The sequence below is a fragment of the Quercus suber genome, unplaced genomic scaffold (genome assembly GCF_002906115.3).
Source record: "Quercus suber isolate HL8 unplaced genomic scaffold, Cork oak 2.0 scaffold_606, whole genome shotgun sequence".
Classification (NCBI taxonomy): Eukaryota; Viridiplantae; Streptophyta; class Magnoliopsida; order Fagales; family Fagaceae; genus Quercus; species Quercus suber.
In genome coordinates, this window is record NW_027070049.1 from 315,444 (window position 1) to 331,590 (window position 16,147).

General features: G+C 36.2%; 1 non-coding gene across 1 annotated transcript; it reads left to right on the forward strand.

The window, feature by feature from the left end:
• Window positions 1-724: 724 nt before the first annotated feature.
• Window positions 725-1,939, forward strand: LOC112033537 (uncharacterized). Its single transcript, XR_010625636.1, has 2 exons — window positions 725-1,463; window positions 1,544-1,939. It is a non-coding gene; the product is annotated as an uncharacterized LOC112033537 (transcript).
• Window positions 1,940-16,147: the final 14,208 nt, after the last annotated feature.

Below are 16,147 nucleotides of genomic sequence, written 5' to 3' on the forward strand. Positions count from 1 at the left end.
CCTGGGTTCAACGCCCTGGGTTTACGGTGAATTTCCCAGTGAAAAAAAAAAAAAGGAAAAAAAAAGCTGCAGTGGGTGACAGAGTTGGGGCCCACAAAATAGTGTGAAAAATATTGAGTGATTGTATTTCAGTGATGTGCCAAACGGGTATTAAGTGATGGGTGATGGGTGATGAGTGATGAGTATTGAGTGATAAGTAATGAGTGATGAGTGATGAAAATTGAGTGACGAAAATTGAGTGAGCAAAAAAAAGTGGCCAAACAGCCTCTAAATGATTCACCAAATCCTATCCATCTTTCACATACAATACCAATCCATGATCATAATATCCTTCCTATTTTAAGGATTTTTCCTATCATTTCTGTCCATACCAAAGAAAAAAAAAACCCATTTCAAATACTCCCCCCACCCCCACACCCCATTTCAAAGCTTTTGTAACAATTGTTAACTTGGAATCCCCTACTTGTTGAAGGAAGAAAAATCATGCTATACTATTTTATGGCGTTAATCTAAACAACAGATATATCTCTGAAAATGTAGTCATGGACTCTAATCCCCAATCTTGTAAAGAACAGACAAAAATAGGATCCAATAATAACCCCTTATTTTTTTTTCTTTTTTATTTATTTATTTATAGTAAACCCCCCTATTCTTCCATTCTAAGTAATCTACCACCTTTGCATCTTTATTACTTGGAAGTTGTAAAATCCAGCATAAGCATCCTTAGACAAGTTGTCCCTACATGAAATTGATTCTCGACCCATACCCTATCTTAAACTAAACAAATTCTATAATTTACTCTACCATTTCTTATATGCCTCCACAAGCTAACTACAACGCACAAGCTAACTACATACATTAATCTAGTAATATTAGAGCACCACCCACCCAAGACACTCCATTTTTGTGCTCATTAAATTCCTGATTAATTTGTTCCTCAAAAAAAAAAAAAAAATCTAGATTTATTTCTTACTACTTTAGAAATTTGTTCATTCGAGGTTTATTTTTTGGTCTCAGATGTAAAATCAAATTATAGTAATAGCCGTGTGAGTTTAAAGATCTAGTTTATACTTTATATGCGTCCTAATTAAGGTTAAAACTATTTGTAATTTGGGTTTTTATTTAACAAGTTATGATCAATTTTGTAGACAGGGTCAAAACTATAATCTCTATAATCCTTGCGATTGCTTGGTCATGATCAGCTCGACTAGAGACCTTCAATCTCTGCATCTTCTATAAAGTTCATATTCCTCGCTTTTAACCATTCGTTTCGATTCTTTTAGGATTGCTCTTCAGGTGATCATTCAGATGAGGCTCCACCTCCTTCTCGATTCCAGGGGAAAGAACCAGTCTTTCCTTCTTGGACCGTACCTGTCTTCACAAAGGATGGTGCCATCAAAGAGGTACCAGTACCCCGGAAGAAAAATGTGATGGGGTATCCACTGGCCCTTGGGACTCGCCAGGTACGTAATTGGTCTTTCACTTTTAAGTGATTGTCTCTTTTGCAATATTCCTATGTTCTAACATTTTGACTTGATTGCAGATCACAAATGCTGAGGCGCAGGACCTTATATGGATGGTCGGGAATCTAAAGCTAGAGGTTACTCGATATTCTCGCCTTCTGTATAAGGGGAGTGATCAGTCTGTGGATGATACAAGAGATGCCAATTCTTCAGGGAGCATCACTGCTCGACGAGTCTCAAAGAGAATGAGAAGACCTAGCTACTAGATCTATTCATAAACTTGTTATTTTATGTTTTTTCTTTCTTTGTCTTTGTTATGTGATGTGCGTGTGTTTGTTAACATTTCCAGCATTTTATTGGAGACAAAAAAAAATCATTTTTTGGTCCAGGACTAGTTTCATACATTTGGATGTAAATTAAAGTTTTAACTAATGTCAATGTTTGAACTTTATGATCACAATGTATGTATTTTTGAACCACGTTAGAGTTTGATTGCTTTGGTTAGAACTGATTTTTTAAAAATGAGGCAGATGAATGAAAAGAGAGAGGGGAAAGAGAGACTTTCTTTTTTTGATAAGCGAACAAAAAGGGAGAGAGTGCATACGCATAATTCATGCATAAGTGCGCATGCTAGATCAGTGATTTAGGGTCTAGGGTTTGGGGTTAGGGGTTTGGGGGTTCAGGGTTTGGGGGTTAGGGTTTTGGGGGGGGGTATTGGGTTTAGGGTTTGGGGTTTTAGGGATTAGGGTTTAGGGTTTTAGGGTTTGGGGTTTTGGGGTTTAGCGGTTTAAGGGTTAGGAGTTTAGGGTTTAGGGTTTTAAATATTTGATTTCTTTTAGAATATTCTAGCACTAATTAATTTTATTAAAAGCTTATAAAAGGTATTTTATGAAAAAATTAATTATCTAATGTAATGTTTTAAATACTTTTGATTATTTGACCTATATTACTTTACAATCGATAATGCTAGAATATATGTGGACATATGACTAAATTAAAAGTAAAAAAAAAAAAAAAATTTGGGAGACACAGTAGAATAGTTAAAACATATTGAGATTAACAAAACCATGAGGGAAATGAGCTTCAAAGCAAACAATATCTGCACAATTGGGGTGGCATCATTAAAGATGGTATCAGAGCCATGCCTAATCAGAAGTGTGGTCCCCACATGCAAGGATGTGTGTTCCATATAGGGGGTGGATTGTATAGTCCAAAAGCAGAGCCTGAAATCCATGGAATCTCACATCGCCTAGGGAAGCGCATTGGGATGCACTTATAAAGAGAGATCTCCCTTCAATGTGTAAAGGCCTTTTCCTTCCATTACTGTGTGCTTTGGGATAAGAACAAAACCATGACGGGTATGTGACTAAAGCGGACAATATCTATCATGTGAAAAGATGTATTACTCGAACAAATATATCTTGGGTGGTGTATAGATATTGGTAAGGGGGGAATGCATATTGTTATTATCAAATATTGTTTGCCTTTAGGTTAGTGAAAATTTAATAATTCAAGTTGTATTAGACCCCAAAATTTGGTGGTAGTTGAGTGTCCTTCAACATATAGATATAGATATGGGAACCATGCTTTTGTAGATATGTCATTCTAATAAGACGCTGCATGTTGGATAAATTAAAAATAGTGATTTTTTTTTTTTTTTGGAGAGTTTTAAACTATGATGCCCGTTTTTTATGATTACCTTTTATCATAAAACCAAGACAATAGAATTTGCTAGTTGAGTTAGCTGGAGCCCACAAAAAATAATCAAAATTTGGTACTTTTGCTCACACAATTAATTTGAGGAGATGGGATGCTTAATCAACCTTGAATACCCTTAATTAGATGGAAAGAATTAATTGGAGTTAATAGAATTAGCTTTAAGTGTAAATGAGCAAATATGGATGAGAAATAGCCTCAAAAGGCCTCAGGTTTAGTCTGAGGTAGTGATTACAATTGGTTTGAGGTTACAAAAAGTGAATCCCCTTCCTCCAGGGGTTTTTTTCCCATATATAATCAAATAAGGTGTATCTAAGCCCTACATTTGGAGGGTTAGGGTTCAGTTCCCTTGATACTTGTCCCATTAGGGCCTTACTTGAAGGCTTCCACATTAGGCTATGAGTTGTGTTGACACTGTTCAGGGATCATTTCCTCATTAATGCAGCCAACTAAGTGGGCGCATAGCATTGAATGTGAAGGAGATGGATGTTTTATCTGTCTTTTTCCCTTCCTAGCTTGATGGCAAATCTTCCTCTTCATCCTCAGTTTGTGCCCGACAGCCTTTAGCATTGGTTCTCGGCCTCCTGAGGGCATGTTGGTATCCTCAGGGTCCTCAGGTGTTATAGTCTCCTTCTACCTGCAAAGGGATGCTCATATTTTCCGAGGATGTATTGTCAGTTCTTTCCGAGGTCTGTACTTCTAATATTTTCCTTGGCCCATCTGTCCATATTCTCGGATTCTCATCCCCCCACAGTAACTTTTTATTATTTCTTTTAGGAAATAGCGCATTTTGTGATAAAGATTACATTTGTCTCTCTCTTTTTTCTTTTTCTTTTTTACTAAGATTTTTCTGTTGTGTACACTTCTAAAATTCTAGGTATTTTTCATGTTCACAAAAAAAGGAAAGAGAAAAACTAGTACCACAACCTTTTGTGCCATAACTTTGCCAGAACTCTGATGTGAAAGATTGTGAATGGTGAAAAAAAAATTATGGGATCCATATAAAAGTGACAAACAGTTCATTACAATCTACCACATAAGATAGTTGTAAAAATGTATTTTGTTGTCCTAAAATAATTCAGAAATTCTCAAAAAATTAAATTACTCTCAACCTCATTGACTTGATTAAAAGGCCAGCATTCAAGAAAGCCCTGAGAGAGGAAAAACGGACATTTTGTCTTAGCAAATCACCTCTTGACATGACATGTCCAAGTGAAGCACGCCTAATGACAATTCATCTAGGGACACATTTTATCACACACCTTGTCACAACTTGCACATTTGTCAATTTATGATTAGATTACATCACTTACACATAGGACCAACGCTAATACTTGCAAAAAAGTAATTCAATCACTATTGGACACATGTATAAGTTGTGTCAAAAGGTGTGACAAAGTTTGTCTCTATCAACTTTTTGTCAAATAATTTTAGTACCACACTTTCTCGCACATTTTATTACGGAAAATATTAACGGATGCCTTTAGGGCAATCGTTAACAAACCATTTTTAAAAAGTTTCTATGAGAAAGGAAAAAAAAGCAATTAATATTTTGAAATTTTTTTCTATTTCCCATTAGTATAAAATTTTTTATAAAATAAATTGTTAACAATTGTTCTAAAGACACCCATTAATGTGACCACGGCTATTTTACCTTAGAGCACTCACAACAATGATGCTATATTGGTATATTGCTATATTTTAGCTCCTCAAGCACCAAAATCATGCTCCAGCAATGGAGCTAAATCTATTTTTTTTAGCTCCATTGCTATAGTGCACATCTATAGATAGATGTGCACTGTTCATGAGAGCTAAACAAAAAGAATAATTTTTTACTCTCAAGCCCGATTAAAATAATAAAAATTGGTTCTCTCTCTCCCTCTCAATCACTCTCACCTCACATCGTGCCTCTCTCTCTCTCTCTCAGTCACTCTCACTTCTCTGTCTCAACGTCTCCGACCTACACCTCCGACGGCCTTAACGTCACCAACCCAAGCCGACCCGAACCCCAAGCCACTGATCCATGCCTCCGACCCATGCCTCCGCCCAATCCTCCATCTCAACGCTCACCCAACGCCGACAAGCCTGGGTTTCTCTGGATTTCATGGGTTTCATCGTCGATCCAAGCTCTAGGTTTCTCTAGGTTTCATCGTCGAAGCCGCCGCTGCCTTCCTCAGCCCATTGCTTTGGTTTTTCGCCGATCAAACCCTTCCACCTCAGACCCACTTCTCTTCCGCCGATCAGACCCACGTCGACACTGTCCTCCTCACCGAAGCCCAGCTCTGTGATTAATGATTTTTTATTTTGTTTGTGATTGGTGATTTTGTTTGGTCTGGGTTGAGGAAAAAGATTGGAGATTTCGGTTGGTTTTTTTTTTTTTTCCTGCTGTGGACTGCTGGTGGTGATGGTGGTGGTGGTGGTTGTGGGTGTGGCTGATGGTAGAGGTGGTTGTGGTTGATGCTGTGGATGTTTTTTAAGTAGTGGGATATATTATTTTATTGTAAGATATATATTATTTTATTGTGATATTTATATTATTTTATTGTGTTGAAAGTTAAAATAAATCCACTGCTGCAGCATGTGTATAAATAAAATAAATAAAGTAACTTTTAGAGGAGTTATTTTTAGCTCCATTGTGGTGAATGCTTTTATTATACTAGTAAACGGTGATTGACTGGGACTATTAAAAAGATTAGATGCAAGTACTGGACGGTACTACCTGTCTGGTTTAAACTGGTTTAATAGTATAATATATAGTGACGTGTGTGCATATATAGTGACGTTTTGCAAAGCTTCAATAGAATCAAAGCCTTCACACTGTCAGCAATGCTGAGGAGGGAAGCTAGTATGGGGAAAATAAAAGGGATCTCGGTGTGCAGAAGGGCACCACAGATATCACACCTCCTGTTTGCAGATGATTGCATAATTTTTTGCAAAGCGACAAAGGAGGAAGGCAACCGAGTTATGAAGATTCTAAAGGATTACGAGGTTGATTCGGGGCAGAAATTAAACAAAGAAAAAACCTCGCTATTCTTTAGCAAAAATACTTCAAGGGAGACTCAAGAGGAAGTAAAGAATCTATTTGGAGCACAAATAATACAACAACATGAACGATACCTTGGGCTGCCTCCTATGGTAGGTAGGGGAAAGAAGAAAGCTCTTAGTCGGATAAAAGACCAAGTGAGTAGAAGAATTGCAAGTTGGAAAGGAAAACTCCTCTCCAATGCGGGAAGAGAAATCCTCATAAAAGCGGTGGCCCAAGCAACCCCCACCTACACAATGAGTTGTTTCCTCCTCCCTGACTCGTTATGCTCGGAGTTAAACGCTTTGGTAAGAAATTTTTGGTGGGGTCAAAAAGAGAAGGAGAGAAAGTTGGCTTGGGTGTCGTGGGAAAAGCTTTGTAATAAAAAATCTGAGGGGGGAATGGGTTTTAAGGACCTAAAGGCCTTCAATTTGGCCTTGTTAGCAAAACAAGGGTGGCGGATCCTGAAGAACCCAAACTCCTTGCTCCATAGTGTGTTTAATAGGGACACATTTTATCACACACCTTGTCACAACTTGCACATTTGTCAATTTATGATTAGATTACATCACTTACACATAGGACCAACGCTAATACTTGCAAAAAAGTAATTCAATCACTATTGGACACATGTATAAGTTGTGTCAAAAGGTGTGACAAAGTTTGTCTCTATCAACTTTTTGTCAAATAATTTTAGTACCACACTTTCTCGCACATTTTATTACGGAAAATATTAACGGATGCCTTTAGGGCAATCGTTAACAAACCATTTTTAAAAAGTTTCTATGAGAAAGGAAAAAAAACAATTAATATTTTGAAATTTTTTTCTATTTCCCATTAGTATAAAAATTTTTATAAAATAAGTTGTTAACAATTGTTCTAAAGACACCCATTAATGTGACCACGGCTATTTTACCTTAGAGCACTCACAGCAATGATGCTATATTGGTATATTGCTATATTTTAGCTCCTCAAGCACCAAAATCATGCTCCAGCAATGGAGCTAAATCTATTTTTTTTAGCTCCATTGCTATAGTGCACATCTATAGATAGATGTGCACTGTTCATAAGAGCTAAACAAAAAGACTAATTTTTTACTCTCAAGCCCGATTAAAATAATAAAAATTGGTTCTCTCTCTCCCTCTCAATCACTCTCACCTCATACCGTGCCTCTCTCTCTCTCTCTCTCAGTCACTCTCACTTCTCTGTCTCAATGTCTCCGACCTACACCTCCGTCGGCCTTAACGTCACCAGCCCAAGCCAACCCGAACCCCAAGCCACCGATCCACGCCTCCGACCCATGCCTCCGCCCAATCCTCCATCTCAACGCTCACCCAATGCCGACAAGCCTGGGTTTCTCTGGATTTCATTGGTTTCATCGTCGATCCAAGCTCTAGGTTTCTCTAGGTTTCATCGTCGAAGCCGCCGCTGCCTTCCTCAGCCCATTGCTTTGGTTTTTCGCCGATCAAACCCTTCCACCTCAGACCCACTTCTCTTCCGCCGATCAGACCCACATCGACACTGTCCTCCTCACCGAAGCCCAGCTCTGTGATTAATGATTTTTTATTTTGTTTGTGATTTGTGATTTTGTTTGGTCTGGGTTGAGGAAAAAGATTGGAGATTTCGGTTGGTTTTTTTTTTTCCTGCTGTGGACTACTGGTGGTGATGGTGGTGGTGATGGTGGTGGTGGTGGTTGTGGGTGTGGCTAATGGTAGAGGTGGTTGTGGTTGATGCTGTGGATGTTTTTTAAGTAGTGAGATATATTATTTTATTGTAAGATATATATTATTTTGTTGTGATATTTATATTATTTTATTGTGTTGAAAGTTAAAATAGATTCACTACTGCAGCATGTGTATAAATAAAATAAATAAAGTAACTTTTAGAGGAGCTATTTTTAGCTCCATTGCGGTGAATGCTTTTATTATACTAGTAAACGGTGATTGACTGGGACTATTAAAAAGATTAGATGCAAGTACTGGACGGTACTACCTGTCTGGTTTAAACTGGTTTAATAGATAATATATAGTGACGTGTGTGCATATATCAGCGTTTTGCAAAGCTTCAATAGAATCAAAGCCTTCACATTCAAGAAGTTTGTAAATTGTAATGGTAGTTTGAAAAAAGAGTCGCACACCAATACAAATGAGCACCTCATTCTGCAATAAGTTTCCACTCCATGACTTTTCATTGTTCCCTCCCGTACCTCACTTGCCCATCTCTTATATTTTATTATTCTTCATTTCCAAACGGGCTCTTGGTTGTTTTTGCTTGGCTTTGACTATAAATTGCAGCAGAGCGAGCTAGAGTTAAGAGTGTGTTTTGTGAGAAAATGGCAAAGGAAATTCGATTCTTTGAGTTAAACACGGGCCAAAATGCCTTCGGTTGGGTTAGGGACGTTGCAGGCCGGCCCTGGTGAAGTAGGCAATGCCGTCACCACCGCCATTAAGGTATGCTTGCTTCTATATAGTTGAATTTTTCTTTTTGTTTTTTTTCTACGTTAAAAAAAATTGTCATAATTGGTAATGCTGCTCTCGTACATGTATATCTTGCTGTGTTGTGTGAAGACTGAATACAGCGTTGGATAATTAAAAAAAAATTGACTGAAACTGCAGGGACGGACCCAGGTGCAGGGCAAAGGGGTCCCGGGCCCCCTTGGGTCCAAAAAAAAAAATTTTAGTATGTAAAATTTTTAAAAAACAGGTTTGGGCCCCTTGGTTTTTAGCTCAGGCCCCCCAGTCAGTCAGCCTAAAAGTTTTCAAAAGCCCATGAAAACTTAAAAAAAAAAAAAAATTGTATAAATCTATTTATAACAATAATAATATAATATATAATAATGTGGTTTATATTAGAATATTAGATTATCTATTTATATTTGATAATAGTAGGAGGACAAATAATTTTTTAATTGTTTGATTTGATCTAATTGCACTTAAATAGTAATTTGCACTTCATTGCCTACACTTTTTTTAACAAAAATTTTCAAAATTTCATACCTATTAATCAATTTTTTATCCTAAATGCTGAAACATTAGATGTAACACCTTAGAAAAGCTCTAAAATGTAAAAAGGTAAGTTCAAACTATTAACCTAAGTACAAATAATTTAGTACAGTGAAAAAAATGTAGGCACAAGTTTACTTAAAGTTAGTTTGTGAAATAAAGTAATTTAATTTTGGCCATAATTTGGGCCAAATTAACTTGAGTTTTTTGCATTTTGAGCCAATGTAGGCTTAACCTATTAACACAATGTAGGCATGACTAACTTGCTCCTTCTAAGAAAATTTCCTGCTCCGCCAGTGACTATATGGATGTGCGTTTGAATTTTTTTTTTTTTTCGCTTATCTCCGGCTCCCCCCAGCTTGAAATCCTGCGTCCGTCCCTACTGAAACATGATGGTTTTGATAATTGGTGTTGCTGTTACATGCATTTCATATCATGATCAAAGTCATGATATGCAATATTTTAAAAAACAGTTAGTGAATTAAAAAAACAATATTCAGTTAGTGAATTAAAAAAAACAATATTTAAAGAAAAATTAATTCAGAAAAATGTTAACACTAGCTTAGTAACAAAGAAAATAACAGTTAGACTAAAATTAATCGTTTACAAGACATGTTATAATTGTAAACTGTATTTGAGATGGGAGTTAAAAAAATAAAAAATAAATAAATAAATAACTCCTATGTCATTTTGGGTATTTAAGGTAGTGTTGGAAACATAGACCCCTTTGCAATCTCTCAACCAATTTTATGTCAATAAATTAATTAACCAATTATGATTTGCATGTTCAGCTTTGGTTAATCACTTCAGACAAACAACTTGATCACCAACATTTAGATTTTCTTCAAATGATGGTGAATGAGAACTCAGTCACAAAACCCTAGGTGTACAACAATGTGGCTCTCCAAACTTATTTTAGTTGTCCATAATCATTATTTTAATACTCTAGGGAATAGAGCTTGATATTCTAGAGTTTAGACAATTTAATGGCCTGGTTGAGAATCAGGATCTGCAATTCTCGATTGATCGATAAGTATCGAGTTATGTATCGAGATTATAGAAAGCTCATTCTTCTTGAGTTGTTCTAGGCATGAGTACTCTTGAACTTGAAAAGTACTCTAAAAACATTCAAGAATTAACTTTTTGCTCATAGTTTGCCAGTCATATGAAATATGGACCTGACAAGTTGCATAGTTAATGAAAGTGAACAGACAGATGAAATTGAACACTATAAGTTTAGGGATGAAATGAACATAATTGACTTTTAAAGACCAAATTGAAAACAAGCCAAAGTTGGGAAATGTACTACATGGTTAATGTCTAAACTCAAAACAAAATGGTATCTTTCTCTGTTTTCTTTTTCTTTTTCAACTTTATTTAAATTCTTTTATATTATTAATAAGAGGAGGAGGGGGAGGGGGGAATTGTTTTTTAGTTTTGAGTTTTGTAACTTACCTGCAGATTATATATAGCTAATGGGCAGTTAGCTTACAGACTTTTATACTTCAATGCAGGTTGGATATAGGCACATTGATTGTGCTCAAGTTTACGACAATGAGAAGGAGGTAATTTTGCATAACACCAGATATTGTATATAATTTTAGTTGCCATTTCATATCATGACATTTTGTTAAGTCATTCAACTTTGGTCAGATCTACTCTCTGTGTTTTTTTTTTCCCCTAAAAATGTTTCTGACCAGAGTTTGACAATTGTTAAAAAGTATTATTAGAATTGAAATTTATACATATTTATGAAAGAAAAACCAGCTGTGACCAAAGTTTGACAATGGTTAAAAAGTATTATTATAATTGAAATTTATACATATTTATGAAAGAAAAACCAGCTGTCCCAAGTTGCAGGGGTACTATATATTGCATTTCACCTTTCATGTCACTGTGTGGTCTGTGAAGCATACTGCTTGATTTGCTAAGAAATTGCTAAAAGCTAGCAGAAGTAACCATATTCCTTAGAATAATTTAGAAATGGTCAATAGTCATCTCTTTCATCTTCATAGCATAGCTCACCCCTGATATTTTCTAAGTCAACCAAATGTGGGGCAATGTTAGGATTTAGTTGTGAGCAGTTTAATAAATCATGTTAAATATAAATATATTTTTTTGATTTAGACTGTGTAGGGAGCTTGTAGATTCAGATTTTAGTGCTACTAGCATTTCCCATCAAAGTGATTGTGATAGTGCAAAAGTTTGGTAGCTAATTCAGGAACAAAAAGTAGGATGTGCATCTGTTGATATGTTCTCCTTATTAGTTTCCTAATCAGATCATGAACAAGAAATAACATAATCTCAGGAAATATCCACCATATAAGTGGGATAAACTGATGAAGGGCCATATGGTCCTTAGGTATAAAAATTGGCTATGAGACTGTCTCCTTAGCAATTTTTATGCAAAAACCTGATATTTATTTTCTATTTTATTCATGTTTTCATCTATGTGCTTCCAGTGAATTTTTACATACATCTTAAGAACTGTTCTTTAGGCGTTCCAATGTTAATATAAAGTGGTGTATAATGTTTTGTGCTTGAAGCCTGGAAGAGAGAAGGAATTAAGGAAGCAGGATCTTTGCTAGTAAATTATGCAGAATAGATTATGGAGCATCAGAAACAGAACAAATCTGTTTTCATTTTATGTGATTTCTGAACAACCTTCACAGGATGATGAATTTTTTGGCTTGCAGGGTTATTCACCTTTGGGTTCCCCTGGTACGAGGTCCTTAAGAATCCAATTCTCCTTATAGTTGCTGAGAAATTGGGGAAAACTTCTGCACATGTGGCTCTTCGTAGGGGGCTGCAAATGGAAATGGGTCACAGTGTACTGCCTAAGAGCACAAACGAGGCAAGGATCAAAGAAAATTTTGATGTTTTAGATTGGTCTATACCTGAAGATTTGTTTGCAAAGCTTTCTGAAATTGAGCAGGCAAGTACCCTATTTTTATATATTCATTTGGATCTTGTTTTTGACTTTTTTCAACATCACTATGAGTATAAAATGACACACAACTTCCTTCCATTGGTTTTTGCAATGCTGGGAGTTAAATCTTATGTTATTCCATCCTTTAGTAAATGCTTTGATCAAAATTTGATGTGTAAGATGGATTTATGGATCATTTAGCCAACCATTTTCATTGTTCTTGAAAATTAGGTACAAAATAATTAGTAAATAGTTTACAAACAATAAACAGGGCTTCACTTTCATTTCAAATGACCATAGTTTGGTTTTTATTCAAGCAGGAGAGGCTAATTAAGGGTACTGGTGTATTTGTTCATGAGACCTTCGGTGCCTACTATAGAATATGACTTGAATTAGGAGTTCGACTCCTTGTTGGATTTAGATAAGGAATGAATTTTAATCCTTTTGGGTTACTATTGTTTAAAGTTATCAAGTTTTATTAGAAGTTTTGTCTACTGCTTGATTTTGACTTCTATTTGGAATAGAAGTCTAGTCCTTCTTGGATTTGGATAAACTAGCCGACTCAAGTCTCTTATATAAGCATATAGTTGCTATGAAAAATTAGAGAGAAAAGAGATGAGAGGGTGTGAGAAAAAGAGGCTCTCTCTCGGTTTGGTTATTTGATACCCCAAATCAAATAATTACCAAAATACCCCAAATCAAATAATTACCAAAATACCCCAAAACCCAAAAAAATTCTAAAATACCCCAAAATTTGGTGCAGAGGATTTCACTGCTCACGCATTTGCTTGAGGAGATCAGAGAGTTTCGTGCTCGGCTGGTGGATGATGCGGCGTCGACAGCAGCTTCTGATGATGTGGATGTGGAGGTAGAGTCGGAGTCGTCGTCGTTGTTGTCCGATCTGGTTGTGGCTCTCCGAGTTGCTAAGCGGCTTTTGTCTCTCGTCGGGAACTTCCGCTCCAAGAGCTCTTTCGTGAGTTTCATGTTATTCTTTGTGTGTGCATGTGTTTGTATGTAGTGTCTATTTGGTTGCTTGAAAAGTGAGAGAGAAAGAAAAAAGGAAATTTCAAGCTCCGAAAATAGTTATACTTGACGCATTAAAGCAGTAGAGTTGAGTTTGAGACTTGAGAGTTTTTCTTTTTTTTTTAATCTCGCATTTTGGATTTTTGTTCTGTTTTGATCGTTTCCTACACTTTCTCGGCAAACAAACGTAGCGTTTGTGTGAATTGTGATGGAATTTGCTTGCTTTTATTTTTTTGGAAATTTAGATCTATGCTATAGATTTTTTTTTTTTTTTTTTAATGGAAATGGCAGGGTTGAATTTGGGTATATTGTTTTTGGGTTAAATGGGCTTCAATGGTTTTTTTTGTTAAAACTTAATAATCACTAGGTCTAATTGGGTTGATGTCCATTTAACCCAACTAATAATTGGGTGGACAAATAGATTTGGGCTTACTTTGCCATCCCTAAATTTTCTTTTGGATTAATTTTCTTTGTTCCTATTGTTAGTTTGAAGATCTTTCACAAGCCTAAAATATTTTTATAATTAATCTTGGTAATTTGAGCTTCCGCCATTTTACAACACCTACAAGACAATCGAAGAACTCTAGATGGCAAATTGTGAGCAAGCATTGGATGTTAATTTCAGGCATTGCAGTTTTTCTTTAAATTTCCTTTTATCCAATTTGATCACAATTTACTTGATTTTCAATGCTTTCTACCTTGTGGTGACCATAATTGGGGACCAAATTGTTTTTGCCAGATAAACTTGAAGTAAATAAAAGAGCATTTGCTAAGTTTTTTAGGTTGAGAAGAAAGTTGTGCTTGATTGCCTGGTTATATTGCAGAAGGGTGAAACTAAAAACTTTTAGTATTAGGATGCTGTTTTGAATTACATCCAAAATCATAGACATACCGATTTTCTTTTCCTTGTTAATTGACATTGGTGGCAGTTCTACGAGTGGCCTATTTTTTGCATGTGACAAATGCTGCTTACTTTTCTTTTCTTTTTTTTTACTTTCCTTATTAAAGAAACAAAGTTTAAAACGGAAAAATATACCCACATGACACCATAATTGGTGGAGTATAATAATAAGTGGAATATAGGATTATTGGAAGCAAGGCACCAAACACCAAGTTATTTTCTGTCTAGATTCCAGATGACATGAGGAGCTGAGTAATACAATACAAATTGTCCGATTAAGAAAATTTATCGGCCAATCACTACGTGACAAGTGAAATGACAAAGACAACTGAAAAAGGCGATGAAAGGACCCTACTAGAGGCTGCAATGGAGAAGCCTTGGCTATCTTGGATTATCACACCAATGCTAGATGGCCTACCATCATTCGAGGCAGTGCTGTCAACATTTATTTTGAAGAAACCTGCGGGGGAGCACTCCATTTGGTCAATGAAGGGACTTGTGGTAGATTAGAGAATGAACATGCTTCCTTATACTCACCAAGGATTCGATTAGCCATATCCCAAATTTGACTTGGAGGGGCACCAGCATCTTCATGAAGAGCTTGATTGCGATTCCATCAAATGGACCAAGCAACAACAAAGAAGAGTTCCAAAGCAAAGGAGGAGTCTTTTTCAGCAATGGCCAATGCAAAATCCACTGGTTCTCTAGTACAGTGGGATAAATCAATAAGACAATTATTCTAATGAGCCCAAGTCAGCTTAGCATGATCATAATGGAAAAGCGCATGGGCTTTGGTTTCAATGGCCTTGTCATAAAGAGGGCAGAAACTTGAACAGTGGATACCTCTATGATTCAAATTAAATGTAATAGGAAGGCCTTTGACACATGTACTCCAAGCAAATATTTTGAGTTTTGGTGGAATTTTCTGGTGCCAAATCCTCTTCCACAGTAAGGTCCTTGCATTACCAGATGATCACTCTCCATCCTCATCTAAGTCCACCATACTTGAGGCAATATGGTACACACTTTCGACTGTAAATGTACCTTTTTTGTTACCAATCCATATGAGACTATCTTCAGGAAGGTTATAACTTAGAGGGATTTTCAAAATTGTATTGGCTTCAAGAGGCAAGAAGATGGACCTTACCACATCAACTTTCCACCATTTAATGTCATTGTCTAAGAAGGAGTAATTCTTAAGCAGCCTCTACAAATAGAAATTCCATTAATTTGTTGGTTACAAGTTGCTTCATAGATGAGAGCAGAGAGACCTTCAACATAAAAGAGAAATAAGCAAGGAGAAAGGGGGTTTCCCTGCCTAATACCCCTTGAAGGGATGATGTTTCCTTGAGCCTTACCGTTTATAATCATTGAGTAAGACACAGAAGAGACACAATGCATAATAAGATCAATCCATTTATTAGCAAAACCCAATTTCACCATCACTCCTTTAATAAAATTCTATTCAACTCTATCAAAAGTTTTGCTCATATCTAGTTTAATTGACATGTAATTTTCCTTCCCGTCATTGTTATGATTTAAATAATGCATAAAATCAAAAGCCACAAGAACATTATCTATGATTAAACGATCGGGGGTGAATGCACTCTGATTTTCTGAGATAATGCTTGGTAAAATGGTCTTAAATCTATTGGCTAGGATTTTGGATATGAGTTTGTATGTGGTATTACATAGGCTGATGGGACAAAAATTTGTCATTTTTGTGGGATGGTTTGTTTTTGGGATGAGGGAGATATTGGTTTTGTTAATTTCAGTCATGGGTAGATTGGAATTCAGAACATTTAACACCATGTTTCTGATATTTGACCCCACAATGCCCCAGTATTTATGATAAAAAAATTGCAGACATACCATCAGGACCAAGAGCCTTGGTGGGATGAAGCTGTTGAAGTGCTTTGGTGACTTTGTCTCTTGTGAAAACCTTGGTGAGCTCAGTGTTCATCTCCTCCGTGACACATCTAGGAATAGCATTAGTGATCTCATCAATACCCGTGGGGAAGGAGGTGGAATATATGTTCTCAAAATAGGATATTGTAGTGACTGTAATACTTTCCTTAGTCTCACACCATT